This window comes from Podarcis filfolensis (assembly GCF_964270895.1).
Source record: "Podarcis filfolensis genome assembly, chromosome: 2".
Taxonomy (NCBI): domain Eukaryota; kingdom Metazoa; phylum Chordata; class Lepidosauria; order Squamata; family Lacertidae; genus Podarcis; species Podarcis filfolensis.
In genome coordinates, this window is record NC_139605.1 from 75,034,084 (window position 1) to 75,046,437 (window position 12,354).

General features: G+C 43.4%; 1 long non-coding RNA gene across 1 annotated transcript; it reads right to left on the reverse strand.

Annotated features, from left to right (window-relative positions):
* Positions 1 to 6,900: 6,900 nt before the first annotated feature.
* LOC310752685 lies at positions 6,901 to 12,128 on the reverse strand. The gene is made up of 4 exons (XR_014543005.1): positions 12,032 to 12,128; positions 11,518 to 11,633; positions 10,127 to 10,175; positions 6,901 to 7,484 (listed from the first exon to the last, which is right to left on the reverse strand). It is a non-coding gene; the product is annotated as an uncharacterized lncRNA (long non-coding RNA).
* Between the last annotated feature and the right edge of the window lie 226 nt (positions 12,129 to 12,354).

Below are 12,354 nucleotides of genomic sequence, written 5' to 3' on the forward strand. Positions count from 1 at the left end.
TGGGCCAGACGGTCTACCAATAGAATTATTTAAGACCTATATAGATTGGTGGGCAGAACCCTTAGCTCAATTGTTTACTCTCATAGATAAATATGGGATCATACCTGAGATATGGTTAAGATCAATAATTATCCCAATCTTTAAAAATGGCGACCCAAAAGAACCAAGGAATTATAGACCGATAAGCCTATTATCAGTGATAGGGAAAATCTACGCTAAGCACCTTTTATCTAAACTCCTTACCTGGATGAAAAATCTAAACTTACCAGGGAAAGAACAAATAGGTTTCTCCAAAGGTTGCTCTACATTAGACCACTGCCTTATACTTATGCATTTGGTTGAAAAATACAGATCTCAAAGGCAATCTAAGATATTTGCTGCTTTTGTAGATTTTCGTGGTGCATTTGACTCAATTGACCGCCCAAAGCTGTGGAGGAAACTCGCAGAATTAAAAATTGATCAGCGCTTATTGATCCTAATAAAAAATTTATACTCTTCCAATATCTGTCAAGTCAAACTTAACACCAAAGGTCACCTTTCATCAGACATCCCAAACTCGAAAGGGGTAAAACAAGGGTGTATTCTTGCCCCCTTCCTATTTAATTTATTTTTATCAGACTTGCCAGATCACCTTCAAAAAATAGAATCACATGCCCCTAAACTTAATCAGAAACCAGTTTCTCTGTTATTATACGCAGACGATGCTGTTCTACTATCATTAACGAGCTTGGGTCTGAAACGTCTTATATCTTCTCTGATCCTTTACTGCGAATGTAACAAGCTCTCTATAAATTACGAGAAGACAAAAATTTTGGTCTTCTCGAATGGTTGGAAATTAGAGAAATGGAAAATAAGAGGGCAGGAAATCCAACAAGTGAAAATCTATAGGTATCTGGGAATCTTATTCCAGAGCAATTTAGGGTGGGCAAATCATCGCACAAATGCCATAAAACAGGCAAAGTGCACCTCATCAGCAGTTACCCGTTTTTATTATCAGAAAGGCAATCAATTTATTCCTGCGGCCAATCAGATATTCCAAACAAAAGTGCAATCCCAGATATTCTATGGAATACCGCTATGGGTCCAAGCATATAATAGTGATTTAAAAAAGATTCACTCCAGCTTTCTGAGACGTATTCTTGGACTCCCAGCTGTGACCAAATATGAAACAATGTGTGCAGAAATAGGCATACACACAATGGAATATTGGGCCTGGTCCACCTCAATAAAGTACTGGTTACGCTGCCATTTTCGCTGCCCTCCATCAAGTCTGCTCGCTGATTTGCTCAAAGACTCCTACAAATCAAGATGGTATCAGTACCTCGAAAAAAAGATTGAATCTTTAGGCATCGAGCTGGAGCCCCTGTACAATTCTAATGAGCAATACATTTTCCATAATATCCTAACTAGACTAAAGGATGTCGAGAGGCAAAATATTATGGCAGCTGTAAATAAAATTTGTTCGCCCATATTCTATGATTTAAATATCTTAGATAGCAGAGCCAATTACGTCACCAAATTAATAATTCCAGCCCAACGTAGGGCTTTTATGCTGGCCCGTTTGAATGTTTTTCCCTCAGCATTTGTCAGGGGAAGATATCAAAACATCCCTAGAAACAAGAGATTCTGCAGATGTTTTATGAATGTCCCGGACACGGTAGAGCACATTCTCTTTCAGTGCCCATTGTACAGTACGCTCCGTCAACGCGTGCTGTCCCCTCTTTTGGGTGGTCTGGAGCTCCAACAAGGTGAATGTGTGGGATTCTGCCTATCCGACGTTGACCAAAGGGTAACGGCGGGGGTAGCCGAGTTTTTGGTAGCAGTCCTCCAAGGAGCAGGTTAACAAGGAAAACCACTGATTTTATATGTATATAAATATATATGTATGTAGCCAACTGCTGCCTTTCTGTATATATCTCAAGGCTTTTATATGTTACTTTTTCTTTTATCGTTTTGTTTGTATAATGCCTAATAAAGGTTTGAATAAGTAAGTAAGTAGATATCTTGTAAAAAACAGCAGAGTACCATGGGGAGGATAATACATCAGAAATGGAAGTTGAGGGAAGTCCAAAGGGAGGGAGGGGATATTATGCAAATTGTATGTTATGGATATAAGTATATTTGTGATGGGGGGGGAGGACTTACCAGATTTGTGCACACAAGATGCATACATGGGCATAGGTCATACCATCAGTGCCACACACAGGCCTGTATTCTTGTGGGCAATCACCAAGTGGTGGCTGCGGATACCTGCTGCAGTCAACCTATAAATAAATATATAATCCAGAGAGTGGAAACAAATGCAGCTTGACAATACAAACTTTCAGCAAGTTCAACCTTTGTTGGCCAGGTGAAACGAGGCGGGAGGGACAGATAAGGTATCCTTGTAGAAGGAGAGAAAAAATAAGCCACCTAACTCTCAGCAGCCAGGAACATCATTACTAGACACTGGAGGGACCTGTCAGGAGTGAACATGGACCACTGGTATCAAGCCATATGGGAAACAGCCCTTCTAGAGAAGCTAACCAGATAATGAGAATCTCTACCCTCATTAGAAAACCCTTGGCATTTTTGGACAAATCAACCACAACAGCATGCATGGTTATCTACACCCTGGGTGACCAGATGACAATATATGGTGTATAATGGGATGTCCAAAATGCTGTTTCCGTTAGAAATGTAAAAAGAATGCTGCTGTACAGCTCTTAAGCAGTATTCTGTACACAGTAAGCAGAGACCTATGGGGGCAGGCCCAGAGCCTATGGTGGGGGTAGTGTGCAGCATTGCAGTGTTCTGCCTCCTGTCACCCAATCTTTGTGGCTTGCATGAAATTAAGCGGAGGACCAGAGGTTTCCCCACCCAAAGCTCTTTCTACAAATTCTATAACTTGTGTCCCAGCTGTCTATATCAAAAAATAGTCTGGGTTCAATACACAGCGGGAAAGCATTTAAAGACAGCAGTCAATTTAAAAATCCACTAAGGGTCAGAACTAAAAACATGCCCCTAAAATTAAAAAGGCCTTGTCCCCCATACTAATCCCATTTTACATCTGCTAAGTGGGGCATTTATTACAGCTTTTATAAATAAGGAAATATAAAAATGCATTCCTGGACAGTTTATTTCTAATGTGCAGAATGTGAACACAATTTGGTTGCTAAACAAGGACACTAAAGGCTATTTTTAAACAAAATATGTACTGACCTTCCCTCCTGAAGCTTCAATACCTGAAAAACAAGTAAAAAAAGCATTTCAAAACACTACCAATGAGAGATCTTAGGTTGGATCCAGACTTAGCTATGCTTAGAGTAGACCCACTGAAATCTCTGGGACAAACATTACGGATGACTAACTTAAGTGAGTTCAAACCCATGCAAGCTAGTGGTTACTAGACCATAGCGCCTCCCAACCTCCTCCCCCTTTTGACATTTCTTTTCCTAGGCTTAAATCAAGATCAAGGTAGCTTACAAATGGAAATGTCAATCACAACAGGATGGAAACGAAACCTAAAAATGAAACAGCAGTCAAATGTCATTTCTCCCACTACCCCTTATAAAGTGGTCATTGGTTATGGAGACTTTAACATAGTGCTACAATGTGAAGGTGTCTTACCAAAAAAGAAGCAGCAGTTTGCTAGAGAAAGTATCAGAAGAAAGGTGGTAATCTTCATGGTTAATGAAGTCTGTATTATCTTCTCTCAAGATTCAGCCACTGCTGTCTGCTTTACCTAAGAACGTACACAATCATAGACATATATACATATGCACCATATCTATAGAAGCAATCACATTCTTTATCTGGACCAGGTCATTAATTATCACCAGGCTCCATCATCTTGTTATTTTACCTGCAGGAAACGAAAGACAGATGGTAATGAGATATGGAGGGAAAGTTGACAAGTACCTTCTTGTATGTGTACAGGAGAACAGTAGCAGAGCTTGATAGTTCATGGGATGATCTCACTCTTCGGCATCCCAAATGACCTCCAAATAACTCTTAACTTGTTGTCTAATTAATACATTCTGTTCATTCTCCCAACCATTCACAAAAATTAAAGTTCCACTCTTCAGGTAACAAGGGTCCCAGAGAATTAAATGGGAGCGGCATATCCAGAGTCCTGTTTGGTTGTAGTAAATGGCCCTGAGACAGCAATGCCAGACATACTGTAGCTCAAATTGCACCTTCTGCCTCCTCGTTGGAGTGAGTAGAGAAATGTGTGTTAATCCTAGGCTGCTGGCCCTTGTATTCTTTGGCATAGATTTGTTGAGGCTGGAAGTTCTTTTGATTTGATCTGTTCTGGAGTCATGTGTCTGTAGTGAGTCCGAACTGTAGCTGATGTGCACTGCACACAAGCAAGAGAGGCACATTTTTTTAAAAAAAAGTTCTACATCTGGTGCTGGAAAAAGAACAAGCACTGAGTGAAGTGAACTTGAGGGTGCAGTGGGGAGATCTCCAGTCATCATCCACTTTCTGTTCGATGGCTGGACTCATAAAAGGACTTAGAGGAAGATGTTAACACCTGTTGAAGTTCATGCAGAAGGGGGTGGCCCATTCTATACCCAGGATTTTTGTTTTCTTAAATTCATATCCTACTTTTCTTCCTTCACAAAACCCAGGGTGGCACACATGTGATTTCTATGTGTTAACTCAACATGTCCAAGCATTGACCAGACCCAGATCTATTTAACTTCAGCAACTTGGGAGCTTCCTGTGTGCCTTCAGGTTGGTTGTTGTGTGTTTATCTCCCTGAATTTGAAGGATACACACCGTCTGACTCCAGAGGCATGGTCCAAAATGCTTTTATTTGTAGCTGTATCAGGAAAAAAATAACACATCACTTATAGGGACAAGGAAGGAACTGAATTGATTTTGAGGACTTATGCATAGCTAATGGACAAGGTTGAGAGGCGCTGCTACCCAACAACATCTGGAGCAAACCAGGTTGAGGATGACTTCCCTTCTTATCTCTCTGTGTGGGCAGATTTCACTTGCTCTCATTGCTGCATTTTGACCCTGTGGGACTTTCCTCTTGCAATGTCAGTAATTGCAACATTAAATGTGAGCTACAAGGAAGGGTTTCTCCCCTTCTTTCATTTAAATAGCTACGCAAGGAAGCTTGCAACAGGTGGGGTCAGAATAGGTGAAATAAATTGGTAATAACTATTGGCAAGGATTGTGCAATAATAGGAGAAAGAAGCGTGTGCGCTGAGAGCCCCCAGCTATGTGTAGGAAACCCAAGGGTTTTTATTTGTTTTGCTTGTTGATAGATGGCCATAAGAGATTGCTACACTCAGCAGAGGAAGGTTTGGGAAGGAACCTGGGTAAGCCTTTGTCTTCCACCATTTATCCACTCAAACCTGCTTTTCACCAGCTACTTTCCTTTCCAGAGGTTAGAAGAGATGAGGACCCAAAAGTCTGAATGGGAAATTATCAGGAAGGGAATGGGGCAAGCAGCTTCTCTGCCTGCCATTCTTCTGTCCCTGATCATAGGTTCCCATAGTTGTCAACTTTTCCCTTTTCTTGCAAGGAGTCCTATTCAGAATAAGGGAATTTCTCTAAAAAAAGGGGGGGGAGTTGACAGCTATGGGTTCCATTTTCTTTACAACAAATAAAATAAATGGCAAGTGCATCCCCCCACCACCACCATGTGTTTCATGTCATCCAATTTGGTTGTGGGCAGGTTGCTCAGCTTGGAAGATGCTTCTGACCTGTACTGTGAGCAGGGCCAGAACAACATATTGCACAACCCGAGGGTTTCTGGATGTCACTTCCCCCTCTTGCAGTTTAGCTTTAACATGGCATTAGATTTGATGCCATGTTAGCGGTTGCAGTGCAGCTGATGGCCTCATGGAGCACCTTTGCCATGTCTGCTTTTTGCCAGTGAACTGGGAAGATATGGAAATAGGCAGCCATGTTGCTAGTAGACAAGGGAATGCATGTTTTGCTACTACCCAAATCTGTCACCTGAGTCACACTGCTCAGCAGAGCTCATGATAGGCCAGCCCCAACTATGGGTGAGGTCAGAGACCTTTGAAAGGAGCAGCTCTACAGTCTGGACTACAACCCTCTCCGAAGTGTACATTGACAAACAGCATTATATTGAGCAGATTGAGCTGGTCCACCCCACGGGTGGCACTAAATATTTTTCTTCTTCTTCTGAATAGGGGGGTGGTAGGCCAGATCAGTTTGAGAATCTCTAGCGTAGAGTCTAAGCCTTGAGCCAATATCGTGAAGACAGAACTATCGGAGACAAAGAACAGGACTTCCACAGGCAAAATAAATTTGGCGCCAACTGATGGCAGTTTCCAAGCCTAGTTGCATTCAGTGTGAGCAATTTTGATGAGCAGGCACTTCTTCCCTCCCTGCTCCCTCCCCTGCCCCCACTCTGAAAATGCCTCTCTGAAAATTAGACTTGGAAAAAAGTATTACACTGATTCTAATGGGGGACTGTTTTTTAAGACAAATTGATATACAGGGAAAGGGCAGGGAGGAGAGATTGTGGGCCTAGGGGCATAGGAAGGGGGTGCGGGATGCAGCATGCCCTGGGTGTCACCCTGAGGAGGGGTGACAAAATGGCGGGCAGCACTGTTCACCCGCTGCCTCCCCCCAGCTGTAGGGTGGCAGAGGCCCCGCGGCGCTCCCCATCTCATCCTTGTGGGTGCCGCACGCCCTGTCCCCTCCCTATGGGCAGTTTGCCCCGCCCTTGAACGCACCACACCAGGTGCCCGAGCCACTTCCTCTGCTGCTGTGTGGGCCACATTTGGCCCCTCTTCATCCTTGCTTTAAATCAAATCAAACCCTTATTCAAAGTGAACGGCAAGTATGTCAACTGTGTCTTATGTGTTTTGACCAACTCTTCAGGTGGCAAGCAGTACTCGTTCTAACACACAACCTGAGATGATAATTTGTTAAATATGTATTTTATTCTGGGCACAACAGATCCTGGAATAATACAGGAGATTAAATAAACTTTATATTTTTGAACAAGGCTGCCACCAGCCTTTCAAACCATGAATCTTTGAGAAAAACCTTTAAATGGTGAGTGAATGGGTTTTACATTTCTCACTGTAAAATGTTTGTCTCTCATACAGTCATATCTCGGGTTACAGATGCTTCAGGTTGCGTGTTTTCGTGTTGCGCACCGCACCGAACCCGGAAGTACTGGAATGGGTTACTTCCGGGTTTTGGCGCTTGTGCATGCGCAGAAACACTAAATCACGCTTTGCACATGCACAGAAGTGCCGAATTGCGACCCGCGCGTGCACAGGCACGGTGCTGCAGGTTGCAAGCACTACGGATTGCGAAAATGCCTCCCGCATGGATCACGTTCGCAACCCGAGCGTCCACTGTATATGCTTCGTTCTATCAGTCAATCAATAAAAACTATTCTTTTCAGTACATGGTACAGATACAGTATCTTTGCAAAGAGTAATCAAAAAAATGTCTTCCGTTGAAGAATAATGTTTCTTCTATCGTTATTCATCTTTCTGTGAAAATGAAAACAGAAAAATAAAGGTATAGTTTGTCATAGTAAGGAGTGCTGCAAGAAAATCTTCATTTAAAAAATAGTAATGAAGGGGGAAACAACTTATAAGCAATGTAGCCAAATTTCATAAAAGCAAACCATTCTCTCTCCTGCTAACATCCATATCCCTCTCCCACTTGCAGTGTGGCATACCTGGTGCCTGGATCAATTCCAAAAGGCTAGGAGCTGCTCACCAAGGGTGCAAGCCTGCTGCCTGAAGGATTCTGTTCTGCCATTGAGTCTCTCGCAGGGAATGTGCTGGTGAAGTAGCTCCTGCTCTCTCCTTGTGACCATATAGTGTTTGGCATTTAATTGTTTGATTTGGATCTGGATCCTACTTGGGTGTTCCCTAGATTGGCCCAGGTTGGGTCAGGGTGCATGTGCAGTGTGTGCACAGCCCTCAAAACTAGTTAAAAATACAGAGAAGTTGTGAAGTCTTATAAAGCCCACTGATCATAACCCCTTCCTTCTTATTCGTGTGGGTACAAATGATACTGCCAGACACAGCCTTCAACGTATAGCAAGGGTCTATGAGACTCTGGGCAGGAAGGGCCTTGGGGCACAGGTGTTTTTTTCACCACTCCTTCCTGTTTAAGGTTGTGGTCCACAGAGAGAGGAAAATAGATCTTGAGAGGCAAGGAGACAACATTACAGACAACGCAATAACACCTGGTACTGGGGATAATAGCTTCATGGATGCACAGGAAACTGAAGTGGTGCCACAGGTACCTGTTACAAAGCAAGAAACTACAAGAAGGAAGCTGCTGGGGAGGGCTGACTTGTGGTTTCAGTTGTCTCTGTGCATTAGTATAGAGTATGGAAAACAAGCAAGATGAATTTGAGTTCTTAATACACATTGGCATATATGACCTAATAGGCATTACTGAAATCTGGTGGATGAGAGTCATGACTGGAATGTAGAAATTGAAAGGTATAACCTGTTGAAAAGGTATAGACTAACAAGAAGGGAGGAGGAGGAGCATTATATGCTAAGGATGTATAGACTGGTGACGAGCTCTATGACCTGGAACATGGAAGGCAAATTGCGAGTATATGGGCAAAAATTGTAGGAGAGAGAAGCATCAGTTACTTTACTGTAGGTGTCTGCTGTATGCCTCCAAGCCAGACAGAAGATTTGGATGATGCCTTCCTACAGCAGATTACCAAACATTCAAAAAGGAGAGATGTAGTAGTCATGGAAGGTTTCAATTACCCTGATATCTGTTGGAACTCAAACTTTGCCAAGAATGTAGGGGCATGTACAAGAAATGGAGGAAAGGGGAAATCATGAAGAGTGTACATGAGTAGCCAGCAGTTGTAGGGAGAAGGTCAGGCAGGCCAAAGCTCAGACTGAGCTCAGGTTTGCAATAAAGGTTAAAAATAATAATGAAAGGTTTATTTGGCTATGTTCAAAGCAAGAGGAAGAACAAGCAAATAGTAGGTTCTCTGCATGGAGAAGACAGAGAAATGCTATTGGGTGACAGAGAGAAGGTAGAACTGCTCAAAACCTACTCTGCACCCAAAAGGAAAGCAGTGCCCAGAATAAATGATGCAAGGAGGGAACTACAGCCCAAAATAGGAATAGAGGCGTTAAGGGAACACCTAGCTACTTTAAATGAATTCAGATCTCCTAGACCTGATGAGCTGCCGCTCAAGAGTACGAAGTTACAATTTTGGTGGATCAGCGGAATGCTGTGGATGTAGTGTATTTTGATTTCGGAAAGAAATCCCCCATGATATTCTTGTGGAGAAACTGGTAAAATGTGTGTGAGTCAAGGTAACTGTTAAGTGGATTTGTAGTTGGTTGACTGATGGAACCCCCAAAATGTTTACTAATGGCTCCTCATCATACTGGGAAAAAGTGACAAGTGAGGTGCCATGCTACAGGGTCCTGTCTGCAGCTCATTGTTGTCCAACATCTTTATAAATGACTTGAATGAAGGAACTGAGGGGATGCTCATCCATTTTGCAGATGACACCAAACTGGGAGGGGTAGCCAGTAAGACAGAATTGAGATTCAAGGTGACCTTAATAAATTTGAGAACTGGACCAAAACCAACAAAATGCATTTGAACAGGGACAAATGTAAGGTTCTGCACTTAGGCAGGAAGAATCAGTTGCACAAATATAAGATGGGGGACACCTGGCTTGCCAGTCGTACTTGGATCTAGGAGTTTTAGTAGATCACAAGCTTGACACTGAGTCAACAGTGTGATGCTATTCTAGGCTGCATCAACAGAAGTATAGCGTCTTGATCAAGAGAAGTCATAGTATCGCTCTTGGTCAGATCACACCTGAAGTACTGTGTCCAGTTCAGGCACCACAATTTAGGAAGGATCTTGACAAGCTGGAATGTGTGCACAGGAGAGTGACCAAGATGATCAAGGGTCTGGAAACCAAGCCTTATGAGGAACAGTTGAGGAAACTGGGTATGTTTAGCATAAAAAGAGGAGACTGGGAAGTTATATGACAGCCATCTTCACATATCTCATGTGGAAGAGGGAACAAGCTTGTTTTCTCGTCCTCTGGAGGGCAGGACTCAAACCAATGGTCAAGTAATATTTGAAAAGGGAAGCAAGTTCTGAACATAAAATGAATAGGTACCATTTCCTTGCATTTGCCTTCATGTGCCATATTAATTTCCTTCTTGTGCCTTGAATGTAGAAAAAAAACATAGAGTCACAATACTTATTCAGATTAACACATTCCACAAACTCACAAAATAATCTGGGCAGGGGTGGCTAATCTGTGGTCCTCTGGTTGTTGTTGGAGCACAACTCCCCTCGTTTCTAACCACGGGCCATGCTGAGAGAAAACTGATGTCCAACCATCTGTGGAAGACCACAGGTTCCCCATACTTATTACAGATACAGTCCAATCCTATTCTCGGGTCTAGTTACAATGACATAAATGAAAAGGCAACCACAAGGTCAGCAAAAACTGCCTTGGACTGCACCATTCTGCAGCACAATATTGCACTGATGTGGTTCTAGATACTAGGGGCGGCTGTACACCGTCTTCTCCATCTACAGTGGTACCTCGGGTTAAGTACTGAATTCGTTCCGGAGGTCCATTCTTAACCTGAAACTGTTCTTAACCTGAAGCACCGCTTTAGCTAATGGGGCCTCCTGCTGCTGCCGCACCGCCGGAGCACGATTTCTGTTCTTATCCTGAAGCAAAGTTCTTAACCTGAAGCACTATTTCTGGGTTAGCAGAGTCTGTAACCTGAAGCGTATGTAACCTGAAGCGTATGTAACCCGAGGTACCACTGTATTTCTATCTGCCTTAAAAGCCCTGTGCAGTCTTTCTCCCTGTTGCTTGGGTAGCAACACTAACGACAGCCACGTTGCTGGCAGATGTGGATTCTCCCTTTGCTCCAGCAAGCTGGAGAGTAGCAGTATGTGCTACATGCTCTGTTGTGCTGGTGCTGTTGTTTTATAGCCGGGCATGGAGTCAGTGGAAATATGACACAATATATCGCCACAGCCCCAGAACCCAAGTGCTCTGTGTGGTGTTTTGTGTTGTGCGAGGGTTTCTGGTCTTTCAAACCACTGAAAAGCCCTTGAAACTGAGGAAACCACTGAGGTTTTCTCTCATACCACACCTTTAAAATGCAACCAACGCACACATTTAAAGCACATGTCACCCCTGAAAGAATCTAAGGAGCTGTAATTTCCCCCCTCACAAACCTACAATTCCCAGTACCCACGGGAATTGGGGGGGTTAGTAATGTGCTTTAAATGTGGGTTGGATGTGCTTTAAATGTGTGGTGTGGATCTACCCTGAGAAACAGCAGCTTGCAGAGTGTGGGGAGCTACTGCTTGAAGGAAAGAGCCACGTGCAGCCTTAGGTGTACAGAATATTCCTCTCTGGAACCCAGACATATATCTTTCAATCCTGCATCACTGTAAATACCTTTTAAGTGCAGAATTCCATTAGCATTATTCCAACTGAGCTTTTTGCTGGTAGCAAATCCTACAGTTCGGTTGACTTACTGTTTTGCAAAACACAGCATGCATAAATTGCTATACGTTTGGTTCTCCGTGCTACAGACAGGTTTCATTTCACTTGGGCAGGTCAGTTCGGATACCCGATACATTCTGCATTCATCCTGCAATAATAATATAAATTTTCCATGCTGAACGCCTGAACAATTGAAATGAACGATGATTTTGCAATGAATGAAATGAACAATGAATTTGCTTGTTGGGGAAAAAAATTAGATGGCAAAAGTGGTGCACCACTAGGCTACAGGCCACGATGGCTGCGCTCTGCCCCTGAATACCAGTTTCTGGAAACAACAGGAATAGCAGATTGCTCTGGTGCTCGAGTCCTGCGTGTGGGTTTCCCACAGGCATCACGTTGGCCACAGAATGCTGCCCCATTTGAAAACTAGCTTATTTTTGATTTTGGTATATACAGTAATAAAAAATAGTATGATTCTGCAGCGAGAGCAAATGAGAAACATAATATCTTTGAATTCATTTTGATTATAAATTGTACACCTACATCTTCTTCCTTCTTCTCTTCTTCCTTTTCCTCTTCCTTCACCTCCTCTTCCTCCTTCTCTTCCTCCTCTTCCTTCTTCTCCCCCTCCTCTTCCTCCTCCTCCTTCTCCCCCTCCTCTTCCTGCTTCTCCCCCTCCTCTTCCTTCTTCCCCCCTCCTCTTCCTGCTTCTCCCCCCTCCTCTTCCTCCTCCCCCTTCTCCCCCTCCTCTTCCTCCTCCTCCTTCTTCTCCCCCTCCTCTTCCTCCTCCTCCTCCTTCTCCTCCCCCTCCTCTTCCTCTTCCTCCTTCTTCTCCCCCTCCTCTTCCTCCTCCTCCTTCTTCTCCC